Here is a 13,771-nt window from a genome sequence, read left to right as displayed (position 1 = left end):
AATGCCCTCCACCGAGAGCAAACATGTTGCCACTTTAACATGGGACAAAGTTCTGGAAACACCTCCGGGCTGGTTACTCTCCATCTGCCCCTGGGGATCTACACCCGGCCCTTCTCCTGCCTGCTCTGTGCACCAGGAGGCCGGCCTGCATGGACTGCAGCTAAGGACTCCCTTGTCCACCGGTTAACAAGTGGGTTCGGCCAGTGGCGGAGACAGGCGGGAGGTGAGGGTTCAGGAGGAGAGCAAGGTCCAGGCATTTCCACCTGCTCCCTCTGCAGGCTGCGGTTGGCTGTAATATCTTTCCACCAGTCACCCCTCCAGCTACAAATCTCTCTCTGGCTTCCTGTCACTGCTCCCTCCCCCGGGCCTGTTTTACCATCCCCTAACCCCACCAACACCTCTGGAAAAAGTCCCTTCTTTAAATTCCCCTCGAGCTCCACAATTATGTTTCTTTGCCCTCCAGACCCTGATGGATACACCCTCGAACGGCGCAATTCGGACACAAGTGCCACCGAGAACAGGGTCCTTGGGGGACATTTTGGCGACCACCGCCTTCACAGAATGATGGCTGATAAGAAACGAAAAGCTAACCGAGGATGTGGGTGACCTCACTTCTCCCCCAGTCCAGCCCACTCTTCGTGACAAGGCCACATGTGCCCAGCTGCAGGATTAGACAGACGCGGCCAAGGAGGAAGAGGGGGAAATACCCACCGCGTACAAGCCTGCAGCAAAACAGAGTCCTCACCCACGAAGCGTGGGACAAGAGCTGACCAGGGAAATTCTTTTTTTTTTTTAAAAATCCCTTTCTGTCAACTTCCCTGAGAAGCTCCACCCCTGCACCAGCACCCTCGCTTTGCAATATGAGGACAAGTCTGACACCATCAGAGCCACACTTCCTCTGGCAGCTGCTGGTCGAATCTCTTTATGAATCTGCTAATGATTTTGAGTCCTCCTGCTAGCCTGACACTCATTGGAAGGAAAGTTATATAACTGGAAATGATTAGAAGAGAAGGCTTCGAGGGACATGCTTCAAATTTTCACTCCTCTAACCGATGTTTGGATGAGTTTTTAACGTATCAGCATTTCCTCGTTGGGAAGTCTTACAGGGTATGAGAGTCGACCTTCAATTAATGGCAGACACCTTGGAATTATATTGTTACAGGAATATACTCTTGGTACCCCCGCCGATCAACTGGGCTCTTTCCCTCATCCCTTCCTCCCCCCACCAAATTAAAAGTCATCCTTAGACATGTTACAAGAGAGGAAACCCCAACGTCCCGTAAGCGTATTAAAAGGTGCTCAGCATCATTAGTCATCAGGAAGATGCAAATTAAAACCACAGTGAGGGCTTCCCTGGTGGCGCAGTGGTTGAGAGTCCACCTGCCGATGCAGGGGACACGGGTTCGTGTCCCGGTCCGGGAAGATCCCACATGCCACGGAGCGGCTAGGCCCGTGAGCCATGGCCGCTGAGGCTGCGCGTCCGGAGCCTGTGCTCCGCAACGGGAGAGGCCACGACAGTGAGAGGCCCGCGTACCGCAAAAAAAAAAAAAAAAAACCACAATGAGATTCTAGAGTGGAAAAAAAGATCAGAGCCATGGTTGCTTCTGGCGGGTGGGGGCAGGGACTAAGGGGAAGGGGCTTTGGGTGACAGTCATGTTCTGTAACTTGATAGGGTCTGGGGCTGCACAGGTATAGGCAGTTGTCAAAACTCAACAAATGACTCTTACAATATATGCACTTGACGGTATGTAAATTAAACCTCAAAAGAATGAAATAATGGCCAACACTGTACTGTGGTTAGTGCTGTGTATGCTGAGGTGTTTAGGGGGAGGTGTCCTGATGTTCTCAGCTTACCCTGAAATGCTTTCCCCCCAGAATACGATTGACAGATGGACAGAAGGATAGACACGTGATAAAGCAAACATAATAAAATGCTAATGGCAGACTCCAGATGAAGGTGCAGGAGTGCACGCTATGAAATTCTTGGCAACTTTCCGGTACGTTTACAATTTTTCATAATAAAACACTGAAACTGTTCAAATTTAAAAGGTAAAAATAAAACACACAGCATGAGACTACTACACACTCACCCAAATGACCAAAAGTCCAAAGGCCGCGGCCAGCGCAGACTAGGACACGGGGCAACGGGGACTCAGATGCTGCTGTTCCAAGTAGCTAAACAGCAAAAGGTCCCAGGGAGAGAGGGATCTCCCTGGGCCAACCTGGGGCACATGGCCGCTCCTGGGTCACTATGGCCACGGAAGTCAGGTCAAGGCTGGTTCACATGTCCCTCCTCTTAGGGTTCACGGGTAGCACCAGCTCCAACAAAAGCATTTGTTTTCTATGCCTCCACTGCACCTGTGGTTCTCCAAAGACAAACTGAGGTGCTATGACCGGAATAAGAACAAGAGACAACAAAGAACAGATATGCACATAGTCACCGGCATCTTTGTCCCCAAACTCAAGCATCCCAGCAAAATTCTACCATGGCCCTCAGACTTTGAACTTGAGTTTCCCAGGGGCTCATACATTTCAGCTGTCAATCCACTCAGTGACTAAGTATCACATTTAAATCAAATATGCCCTCTGGTTAGCCAAAAACATCCAATGATAGATGAGGAAGCCAAGACAGGCAGGCAATGTGCCCATCGGCCTCCTACAACTTCCAGTCTCCCGCAGAGTCTTTCATGGGCTTCCGCTCTGAGCGCTAACTCCCCAGGCACACTCTGGTCCCTCTGGGGATGCAACTGATGCAGCGCCTTGGCCGAGGACCATCCCTACTCTGGCAGCCGGGCCAGGGGAGCGGGCGCTGCCCCATGTTAGAATGACACAGTCTGTGTTCAGAGGGCTGGAGGGACTTGTTTCAGAAGAAAAAAAAAATCCCATGAATCCTCTCTCTCTAGGAAGGAGCTACATATTTTATGAATGGTGTGAAACCACGCCTGGGTGTCATTTCCTAAATTTATTTGAAGGGCTTAATTTACCCTTCAAGTTTCCTGGGGTCCCCCTCCCAGGCACCCCTGACAAACATCCTGGGAGAGTTCGTATCTTCTGTTTGTTTGGTTTTTTTAAAGAAGAAAAAAAAACCTCAAAAAACTGCAGAGGTCCCAGTTTGCTCCATGGTCATTTTTTTTTTTTTTTAAGTTCAATCTTTTCATGTCACTGACCATTTTGACCATTTGTCACATTGCTTTTCCCGATAGGTACAAAGTAAGAAAAAACAGAGCCAGACCTGATCAAGTCTGTATTTTTCTATGAATCCACAAGGTGGTATAAAAGAATAGCACAAAGGATGTTAAAAAGAAAAAGAAACAGGTCCAAAATGGAGTCACTTGTGCTAAGCCCCACGGCAACAAACCAAAACATAATGCCTAACCTAACTGGAGTTGCAGCCTCTCCCAGGAGTAGAATTTTCAACCAATCAGTCTGGAATTTCCTGATCAACACTAGGGAGGTAATCTGCAGGACAGAGCCCAGCCCTCCCGGCAAAGGATGGTGACCTTGCCCCCAAACAACGCTTTTCATTCGTTTATGGCTTCCTTGTCCTACGCACACCCTGCCTATAAAAACCTCCCCTTTTGTACAGCTCTTCACAGTGCTTTTCTATTTGCTACCTATCAGGATGCTGCCCAATTTATGAATCGTTTAATAAAACCAATTAGACTTTCAAATTTACTCAGCTGAATTTTGTTTTTTAACCATTATTTACCTACTAAAAATGTTTTAGAATGCTAGGTGAAATAAGCCCATCGCAAAAGGACAAACACTGTATGATTCCTCTTATAAGGGGTTCCTAGAATAATCAAATTCATAGAAACAGAAAGTAGACCGGTGGTTGCCAGGGGCTGGGGGGGGGAGGGGGGATGGAGAGTTATTGTTTAACAGGTACAGAGTTTCAGTTTTAGAAGGTGAAAAGCTCTGGAGACGGATGCTGAGGATGGCAGTGCGACCAAGTGAAGGTACTTAATGCCACTGAACTGTTTAAAAAGGTGAAAACAGTACATTTCATGTTATGTATATAGTACCACTTTTTTTCATAGGTAAAAAAAATGGACAAGGAAAAAAATATTTTACATAGGAAAACATACACAAGAACAAAGTTTAAAGAAATAAAAATATTCAGGTATAAAGAAAATGCATTAGAGAGGAAAACACTCTGTTCTCATCCAGCTAAAGAGACCTTGTGGCACCAACGCAGTTCATCCATTGACCTCCACAGCCTCCTCGTTACTTAGCAATGCCTTCTGCCATCAGATTCTATAGCCTGCTCATCACGTCGGCAAGCTTTGTCCACCAGCTGAGTTTTTGCCAAGAGTACCTTTAAAAAGTCAAACCTGGGCTTCCCTGGTGGCGCAGTGGTTGAGAGTCCACCTGCCGATGCAGGGGACGCAGGTTCGTGCCCCGGTCCGGGAAGATCCCACATGCCGTGGAGCGGCTGGGCCCGTGAGCCATGGCCGCTGAGCCTGCACGTCCGGAGCCTGTGCTCCGCAAAGGGAGAGGCCACAGCAGTGAGAGGCCCGCGTACCGCAAAAAAAAAAAAAAAAAATTGAAGTGCACTTCCAAAGTAAATACAACCAAAGGGTCTACCACTTGCATCTTCGTACTACACTTACCCTTCCCACACAGAGCCCCCGAACTCCAGTTCCTCCCACTGCAGCCCCCAGCAAGGTGGCGATCCAGGTCTGGAAACAGGACGCCCAGGTGGGCCTGGTCAGACATCCTTTCACCTTGTCCCATCCCAGGGCCTCCAGACACCCTAATATCACACAGAAAGGCCATTCTGCCCTCAGCCAGCCTCCCAGAGCTCTAAGAGCAAAAAGCATCCAGGAACACAGGGCCATGGCTCCTTTCTAGGGGCTGAGGTCCTGAGGGAGCCCCTTCATCTCACTCCCCGGGAGAATTTAAACTGTACAAATGGGCACCAGAGTTTGCACCATACCAAGGTAGGGACATACCTTTTTCCTTTCTCTGGTTTCCTTCCTTTTAATTTTTTTCAGTTTTATTGAGATAGAATTGACATATTGCACTGTATAAGTTTAAGGTGTACAGCATAATGATATGACCTACATACATGAAATGATTATCGCATAAGTTTAGTGAATGTCCATCATCTCATATAGATACGGAACTTAAAAAATAGAAACAAGATTTTTCTCCTTGTGATGAGAACTCAGGATCTACTAACAACTTTCATTTATTATCATACAGTCGTGTTAACCATAGTTATTCTGGTGTACATTACATCCCTACTTCTTATTTATCTATTAACTATGTGTACCCTTTGACCACCTTCATCCAATTCCCCCTTCCTCAACCCCTGCCTCTGATAATCACAAATCTGATCTCCTTTTGAGTTTAGTTTTTTGTTCTTTTCAGTTCTACACAAGTGAGATCATATGGTAGGTGTTTTTCTCTTATTTCACTTAGCATAATACCCTCAAGATTCATCCACGTTGTCGAGAATGGCAGGTTTTCCTTTTTTATGGCTAAATAATATTCCTGTGTGTGTGTGTGTGTCTGTCTGTCTGTCTGTCTTGCATCTCTCTTATCCAGTCGTCCATCGATGGACACTGAGGTTGTTTCCATGTCTTGGTTATTGCAAATAATGCTTCCATGGACGTGGGGGTGCAGATCTCTCTTCAACATAGCTTCCTTTACCTTTCTAATGAAATACGGACACTTCTCTTTCCATAAATTTTCAGGTGTTTCTCCAATTACAATATCCATACACGTTATCTGAAGGAAATTGAGGAAGGGGCTAATTGGAAAAAGACCAAAAAGCAACTATCCATTCCCTTCAGCCAGCAATAACCGTCACTCACATTTCAATCAATCTTCTTTCAGACTTTATACCCACACACATCTTTTTTTACACAAATTTAGAATTTTACTGTACATATTTTGTAGCCTTTTATAATATGGTGAACTTAATATATGGTGAACTAATCTTTTTTGAAGAAAAATGTTGCCTATTCTGCTTAGTCAGGGAAAAGCATCAGACAATAAAAACAACTTCAAGCACTCTCATCTCTGAAAAAATAAGGAACCCCTGACTGAACAAAAAAGACTAGCATCTTGATAAAGCCAGGACCCAGCCTCCCATGAGCTCTGGCCTGGGCAGCAACCCCAGGCAGGTGATCACAGACCCCAAGGACCCCAGAGTCCTTCTCACCTGCCAGCCCATGAAATGGGCAGGGGCTCAGCCCCAGGTCTTCCTTTTCCACTACCTGCTGTGAGACTTTAGACAAGTTATCAATATTTCCCTTTTCTAAGCTTCAGTTTTCTCATCACTAGAGTAGGCCGTGAAAAAGACTCTCTTTCTGGGGTTGTCACAGAGATTTAAGGAGACACCGTGCTCCAAGGACCTGGTATTGAGCCTGACGCCAGCTGGGTGTTCAGTCTTCCCTTTCTCCATCCCTCGTCCCTAAGACTCCAGCCTGTGAGAGGACCATTGGTCCTGACACCTAGGAAGTCCTCGTCTTCTGCTACCCTCGAGAGTCATCAAGCATGCGCACGTGTGCAAAAAATGAGCACTACGACAGGATTCCCTGGCGGTCCAGTAGTTAGGACTCAGTGCTGTCACACCGGGGCCTGGGTTCGATCCCTGGTCAGGGAATTGAGATTCTGAAAGTTGGCGAGGCACCGCCAAAAAAACAAAAAAAGAGCATTACAATGGTATATATATATATTTTTTTTTTTTTTTTTTTTGCGGTACACAGTCCTCTCACTGTTGTGGCCTCTCCCGTTGCGGAGCACAGGCTCCGGACGCGCAGGCTCAGTGGCCTCATGGCTCATGGCCATGGCTCATGGGCCCAGCCGCTCTGCGGCATGTGGGATCTTCCCGGACCGGGGCACGAACCCGTGTCCGCTGTGTCGGCAGGCGGACTCTCAACCACTGCGCCACCAGGGAAGCCCTACAATGGTATTTTTAATAGCCAAAACAAGAGGGGGACGGGGGAGAAGGAAAGAGAAACTCAGAAACACCCTGAATATCCATCAACACAAAATATAAAATGAACTACACCATATCCATACTACAGAATATCACACGGCTTTTATAAATAACCATTGATGTATATGTACCAACAGGAAAACACCTTCAAGATGTATTATTGAGTGGAAATGAAAAAGAAATAAAGAACTAATACACTCTTGTTCTTAAAAGAGGAACTAAACCCACGAATCATTAGCATCTATTTCCACAAGGGGCTGGGGAGGTCATCAAAGGGGGGGCGCTTAGTCTGATTCGGTTTCTCACCCTTTTTTTTCAGGATCACCCCCTCTTAGGTGCCTTTGAGGACGTCTTTCGTGATCACTGCCCCACCATCATGAAATTTTAACACTTCAGCTATACTTGTTGGTCTGTATGTGTATTATGACCCTTTGGAGGGTCACAAACCACAAGTAAGACCCAGGACATCCTTGCCGTCCAAGAACCAATTCCCTCCCACCCATTGCAGATGTATAGTTTAATTCATATGTGACTTGTGTGGTTAAAAATGAATAATTAGGGACTTCCTTGGTGGTCCAGTGGGTAAGACTCTCCGTGCTCCCAACATGGGGGCCCGGGTTCGATCCCTGGTCGGGGAACTAGTTCCTGCATGCAGGCTGCAACTAAGAAGCCCACATGCCACAACTAAGAAGACTGCATGCCACAACAAAGATCCCGCGTGCCACAACTAAGACCCAGTGCAGCCAAAAATAAATAAATAAATAATAAATAAATAATTTTTTTAAACACTATAAAATTTTTTTAAAATTAATAATTAAAAGTTCCTTCCCCAAACTATTTGTAGATGGGGCCGCCAGTGAGGCCTGGGAGTACAGGAAATGCAAACATGACTTCAGCCATACTAAGACAGTTGTGCTTATCCCCAAAGGATACAAAAACCAGAAGAAAATTCTAACCCTCCTATAAACTGCAAGTCTCATCTCAGCTACTGTTTGGGATGTACCTAGTGTCCCTTAATGCTGTCTAGTCCTTGAGAGCCCTGATGTCCCAATGACCCTGAGCTGCTGTCTCAGAGCCCAGTGAGATTGCTCTGGTCTTCTGGTTTCCCTCCCACCCACCCTGTGGCTGAACCATCTTCTTTGCGGTTGGTTTCCTCCTCGCCCCCTCTGGGTTGCCTCTGGGCTCCAACCCTGGCCCTCTTCTCTTCTCTATCCACTGGACTCCGTGGGTGACCTCATCCAGTATGGCAGCTTGAAGACCTACACCAGAAAGACTTCAAAATTTTAACTGCAGCCAACTTCACCCCTGAACTCGAGCATCCTCTTTCCAAATGCCTACTCAATATCACGACTTGACTCTATATAGGAATCTGAAACTTGACACGCCAAAACGAACTCCCGACATTCTCCCAAAACCCAGGTCTGCCAATCCTCACCTTCTCATTTAGTACCAGCTCCTTCCTTCCAGTTGCTTAACCCGAAAACTTTGGAATTATCTTCAAGTTCTCTTCAAACCTTACACATCCAATCCCTCACCAGATCCCATTGGTTTTACCTTCAAAATACAGCCCAGATCCAACTGTACTACCCTGGTCAAAGCCACCATCACCTCTCACTTGTGTTACTGCGATAATCACTCTACTCATCTCCTCCTTTCATCCTCACCCCCCACTCCATCTGCATCCCCCCACATCCATTCTTAACAAAGCGGCAGAGTGACCCTTGCAAACAAATCAGGTCACACCAATCCTCTGCTCAATGGCTCCCCCTGGCACACGAAGTAAAAGTTAGGATCTCCTGAGGGTCTCCAAGGTCCTCTGGCCCTGGGCCCCTCCCACCCCTCCCTCGAATACTCCCCACCCCACCCCCACACACCCTCGCTTGGCCCAGCGGCACAGATCTTGCTGCTCTGAACTGAAAGTATGCACAGGCCACAGGGCCTTTGCACTGGCTGTTGGCTCCGCCTTCTGGCTCTTCTCCCAGAAATCTACACTCTTACTCTCTCTTCCAGAGGCCTTTGCTCAAATGTCCTCTCCTAATAAGACCTTCCCTGCCCATCCCATTTACAATTACAAATCTTCTTAATCACTACACAGTTTAGTTTATGGTCTGTTGCCTTCAACTAGGATGTAAACTCTATGCTGCCTTGTTTACTACTGTATCTCCAGCTTTTATGTGGCACCTTACACACTGGAGGTGTTCAGCTCTCAGTCAATGAATGAACTTATCTTGTTCATGTGCCAAACGGTTCCAACGGGAGGGAAGTGCCTTTTTATTATACCCAGCAGTTCTGTCACCTCAGGGAAGGTCTCTAAGCTTAAAAACACCACCTCCCCACCAATACATACCCACAGGTCCCTGAACAACTCAAAGGCCAGTGGGCACTTTCTGTGGCTGAACCAGCAAACACCACCGGTTCATATGTTTTCTAAGCTCAGCAATTTGCTGAGGGCCCAGACAAGCAGAGGGCCCCTCCTAACTGCCAGGCACTGTTTTTCTCTCCACAACTTTACCTGAGCCACGAAGAATCTAGGCTCTGTGGAGCTCTGAGCTCCATTCATGGAAAACCCTTAAACTTCCTTCATCCCTTAAGTCAGAATATTTTCCTTTTCTGATTTGGAAGAAAACCAGAGGTGTTAAAACCGTACATCTTGACCCAATTTCCTCCGGGCACGCTCTCCCTGGGCTCACTCACTCCAGCACAACCCGTCCCTCCCGCAAGACCCAGTAGGAGCCAGACTTCTCAGCGACTTCATCCAACCCAGAGCTCCGGCAGTGAACCCGGAACCCAGTTCCAAGCGGCAATGTCATCCAGAGCTGGCCCCACGCCTGTCACCAGGAATGACAACAGTTCTTTAAATCAGACTCTCTGCTAGCAAATGAGGAACACACCAAGATAGAAGGAAATCAGCTTTCCTTGAAGCTTCTCTGAAGTCTGTTGAGAAAAGAGGAATCTGTACTGATTGAGTAATAGGGAAGGCCACCTGCAACTTCCACAGAACTTCTTCTGGACTTGAAAATTCTATGAGGTCAAAAAAAAAAAAAAGATTTCCAAGATGAAAGTGTTCCAACTGTACAAGGATTCATTTCTCATCTCCCTTTATAAGTGCTGCCACATGGTTGTAAAACCCCTGCGAGGGAGGGGGAAGCAGTGGGGAGCGCTGGTCCCAAGCAGGGACCCGCCCCCTGCTGCTCCTCCAGCTGGCTGTGTGTCCAGAGCAAGTTCCTTAACCTCTCTGAGTCTTAAGTCTGTGGATTTGAGAAACGGAATCCACCTTGCCAGCCTGCTGAAAAGACAGACAAGAACTCCCGTGTGGAAGGCCCATCGCAACCATTATAGGACTAAACAAACGAAGCTCTTATCACATACATTCAACACTACTTATGTCCAGAATAAGTGAGCAAGCACCGTGAGCAAGCACAAGGGGGGAGAAATAAAAGACAGCCATCGCCCTTGCCTTCAAGAAGCTTAAACTTCACCTGGGAAAACAGCACACACAGGACTGCAGAAGAGGTAGCCTTTGCAAAGCAAAACACCAAGAAAAGCAAACACCTCCATCTGTTGCTTTCCTCCAACTGTCCCTTGGGTCTGCTTATTTGGATCTAATATCTGCTTAAGGGTCCATCAATCTGGCTACTTCCCGCACTGCTAAAGGCCTCAAAACTGACTGTAAATGAAGTCTCTAAAGCCAAGCCCAAGGGGATGGCAGGGCCATCTCGGCCCACATTCTCCCGCTAAGGTCCAGCCGTGGCTGACTTCACCCCATCACCCAGCCAGGGCTGCCAACCGCCTGCCCCTGTCACCCATCCCACCCTTCCCAAGGGTGCCCGTACAACGTCCATCATCCTGCTCATCTCCAGTATAGCACTGGACAGAAGACCACCTGCTACATCCCCAGGCCAGCTGAAGAAAGAGGAAATGATAAGAAAGGAAAAGGGAATCCAAGGGCAGCCATTAGTAAAAAGAGAAAAGAGGAAGCAGAGGGAAAAACAGAAAGCAAGAAAAATCATAGGAAAAATGAGGAACGTCAGTAACTCTCACTTGACATCTACCTTTGCAGCTTCGGAAGGGCTTAAACTTACGTTCTATGATTTGTGCCTCACACAACATTCTGGCTGAGGAAGGCGGGCAGAGAATGCTACCCCCATTTTGGAAATGAGCCAACTGGGGCTTGACAAAACCTCAGAGAAGGAGGAGAGCTAGGACCGGGAACCTGCCTTCTCATTTTACAAGTGTTTTTTCCACCACCAGTAACCTGTGCAGCCTGGATGTAAAACTAAAGTGCATTTGGAGGTAGAAATGGAGACAGAAAAAGAAGTGAATGGTACTAGGCACGACAGCCAAAACGTGGAAACCCACACTCCCATCAGCTGATGACTGCATAAGCACACGTTTACGATAGAATACGTAGAATATTTACGATAGAATATTATTCAGCCATGAAAAGGAATGGAGTCCCGACGCGTGCTGCAATGTGGATGAACCACGAAGACATCATGCTAACTGAAAGAAACCAGACACAAAAGGTCACACGTTGTTTGGTTCCACTGATATGAAATGCCTAGAATAGGCAAATCCACAGACAGAAAAGAGACAAGTAGTTGTCAGGGGCTGGGGCGGGGGGGCGGGGTGAGGAGGGGATGGGAAATGGCTGCTTAATGGGTATGGGGTTTCTTTGGGGCGTGATAAGAATGTTCTGGAACGGGACAGCAGTGATGGCTGCACAACACTGTCAATGTATTAAATGTCACTGAACTGTATACTTTAAAATGGTAAATTGTGATGTGGTATGTGAGTTTTATCGCAATTTTTTTAAAAGGTGGGAATATGAAAAGAAAAATGAGAAAACTGGATGCAGAGTAGGAAGAACAGAAAGTAGTCAGAAATTCTTGGGCAAGTCACGATTTTCTCCAAATCAGGGACCCTCTCTGCACGTCAGACCAGGGGAACTCTGCCGTATCAAAGGAGACATCTCTTCTTACACTGAGGAGGTAACAGACGCCTTACCCAGGGGCTGCAGACAAAGAACCACCAGCAACAGCCTGAGAAGAAAAACAGCAGTGAGCAGAGAGGAAAGGGGCTTTGAGGCAGTGGGCAGGGGGAGGAGAGGTTCCTGCAGAAAAACTAGCTGGATCCCCCCAGGAACTGCCGAGCATGTACTATTTATCTGCACTTTATACTGATGTAACTGTTGATTCCCCAAATATAAGTCCCCAACTCTGGGCCAGCCACTGTCATCGGTGTCAGGGATGCTGCAGTGACCAAACCCCTGGCCTCACAGAGTTAACCCTCTGGGGGGTAACAGCGCTCAAACCCATTGGCTGGTATGACCCAGCTTAATATAATATGTGGCTCAGCCCACCAAGTGTAAAGAAAAACGAATAAATGAACTCTTCTTCTCTGATTTTTTAATACATTTTAATCACATCTGGTGGCTGGGTAGACATTAGAGAGACAAGGGACACAGTCTGTAGAAAGAGCGGAAAGCCACCTCACAGGGGGGGCTCCAAGCAGAGACCTGGACGTGGAAAACCAGCTATTTTAACTAAAAATTCTTTGAGGCCCAGAGTGAGGAATTTGACTTCAGGCCATTGTTTCAGACAGAATTCATCCCAAAGACATGTTCCAATGCCTACGTGGGCCCTCACTTGTCCTGGATTTTAGGGACCCTGCAGTGAACAAACCAGAAGCGCAGCTCTGCCCTCGTGGGGCTCACAGTCTACTGAAGGATCTGGAACATAACGTATTCACAGGAACACGTGTGAAGGAGAAAAACGGGACAAGCACAGTGTCCAAGGTTTTGATCCCAAACTTATGACACAAATGAGTCTCCCACCCAAATCCAGGTTCAGGGCCCTGTAGGAGTTGTCTCTGGCGGCCAGAACAAAGTACCACAGGCTGAAGAGACAAGAGGAATCTGTTGTGTCCCCGGTCTGGAGGCCGGAAGTCCAAGATCAAGGTGTCGGCAGGGTTGGTTTCTCCTGAGACCTCTCTCCTTGGCTTGCAGACAGCCGTCTTCTCCCTGGGCCTTCATGTGGTCTCCCCTGTGTGTCTGTGTCCTAACCTCTTCTTCTTCTAAAGACATTCTAATGACCTCGTTTAACTTATTACCTCTTAAAGGACCCTATCTCCAAATACAGTCACCTTCTGAGATACAGTAGGTTAGGACTTCAACATATGAGTTTGGGGTGGGGGGGGGCGGGGGGCGGGGACAATGCAGCCCATCACAGGTCCCAAGTGCTCCCAGCACCCTGGACTGCCTCCTAGGGCCCCTCACTCCTCGGGGCCTATCTCCCTAGCCACTCACCTGGTTCCCCATGGGTGACGAGCCCTCTGACCACCGGGACCCGTGAGTGTTGGACAAGACGCCAATCAGTCTCATTCTCAGCTACATCCCCAGGGCCTATAGAACACGCACAGCTGGTGCCTCGGAGGGGCCCAGTTAAAGGCCACAGGGATGAACCTGATGAAGCTCTTACTCCAAATGCTTAAAGCTTGTCTGGGACAAGAATACTGACAGTTTTTTTAATCACCCAAGCAGGGGATGAGGAGGTGGCTTCAAAAATAAGTTCAAAGGGGGCTTCCCTGGTGGCGCAGTGGTTAAGAATCTGCCTGCCAATGCAGGGGACACGGGTTCGATCCCCAGTCCAGGAAGATCCCACATGCCACGGAGCAACTAAGCCCGTGCACCACAACTACTGAGCCTGCACTCTTCTAGAGCCCGCGAGCCACAACTACTGAAGCCCGCATGCTTAGAGCCCATGCTCTGCAATAAGAGAAGCCACCGCAATGAGAAGCCTGCGCACTGCAATGAAGAGT

General features: G+C 47.7%; 1 protein-coding gene across 1 annotated transcript in view; it reads right to left on the bottom strand.

Annotated features, from left to right (window-relative positions):
• GAS7 (growth arrest specific 7) overlaps positions 1-13,771 on the bottom strand; it is a 201,071-nt gene that overhangs the window by 170,049 nt on the left and 17,251 nt on the right. The gene's annotated exons all lie outside the window — the stretch shown is intronic.

Source organism: Pseudorca crassidens, chromosome 19, assembly GCF_039906515.1.
Source record: "Pseudorca crassidens isolate mPseCra1 chromosome 19, mPseCra1.hap1, whole genome shotgun sequence".
In the NCBI taxonomy this organism is placed as follows: Eukaryota; Metazoa; Chordata; class Mammalia; order Artiodactyla; family Delphinidae; genus Pseudorca; species Pseudorca crassidens.
The sequence above is the reverse complement of the archived record's forward strand: the minus strand, read 5'-3'. Positions and strand labels throughout refer to the sequence as shown.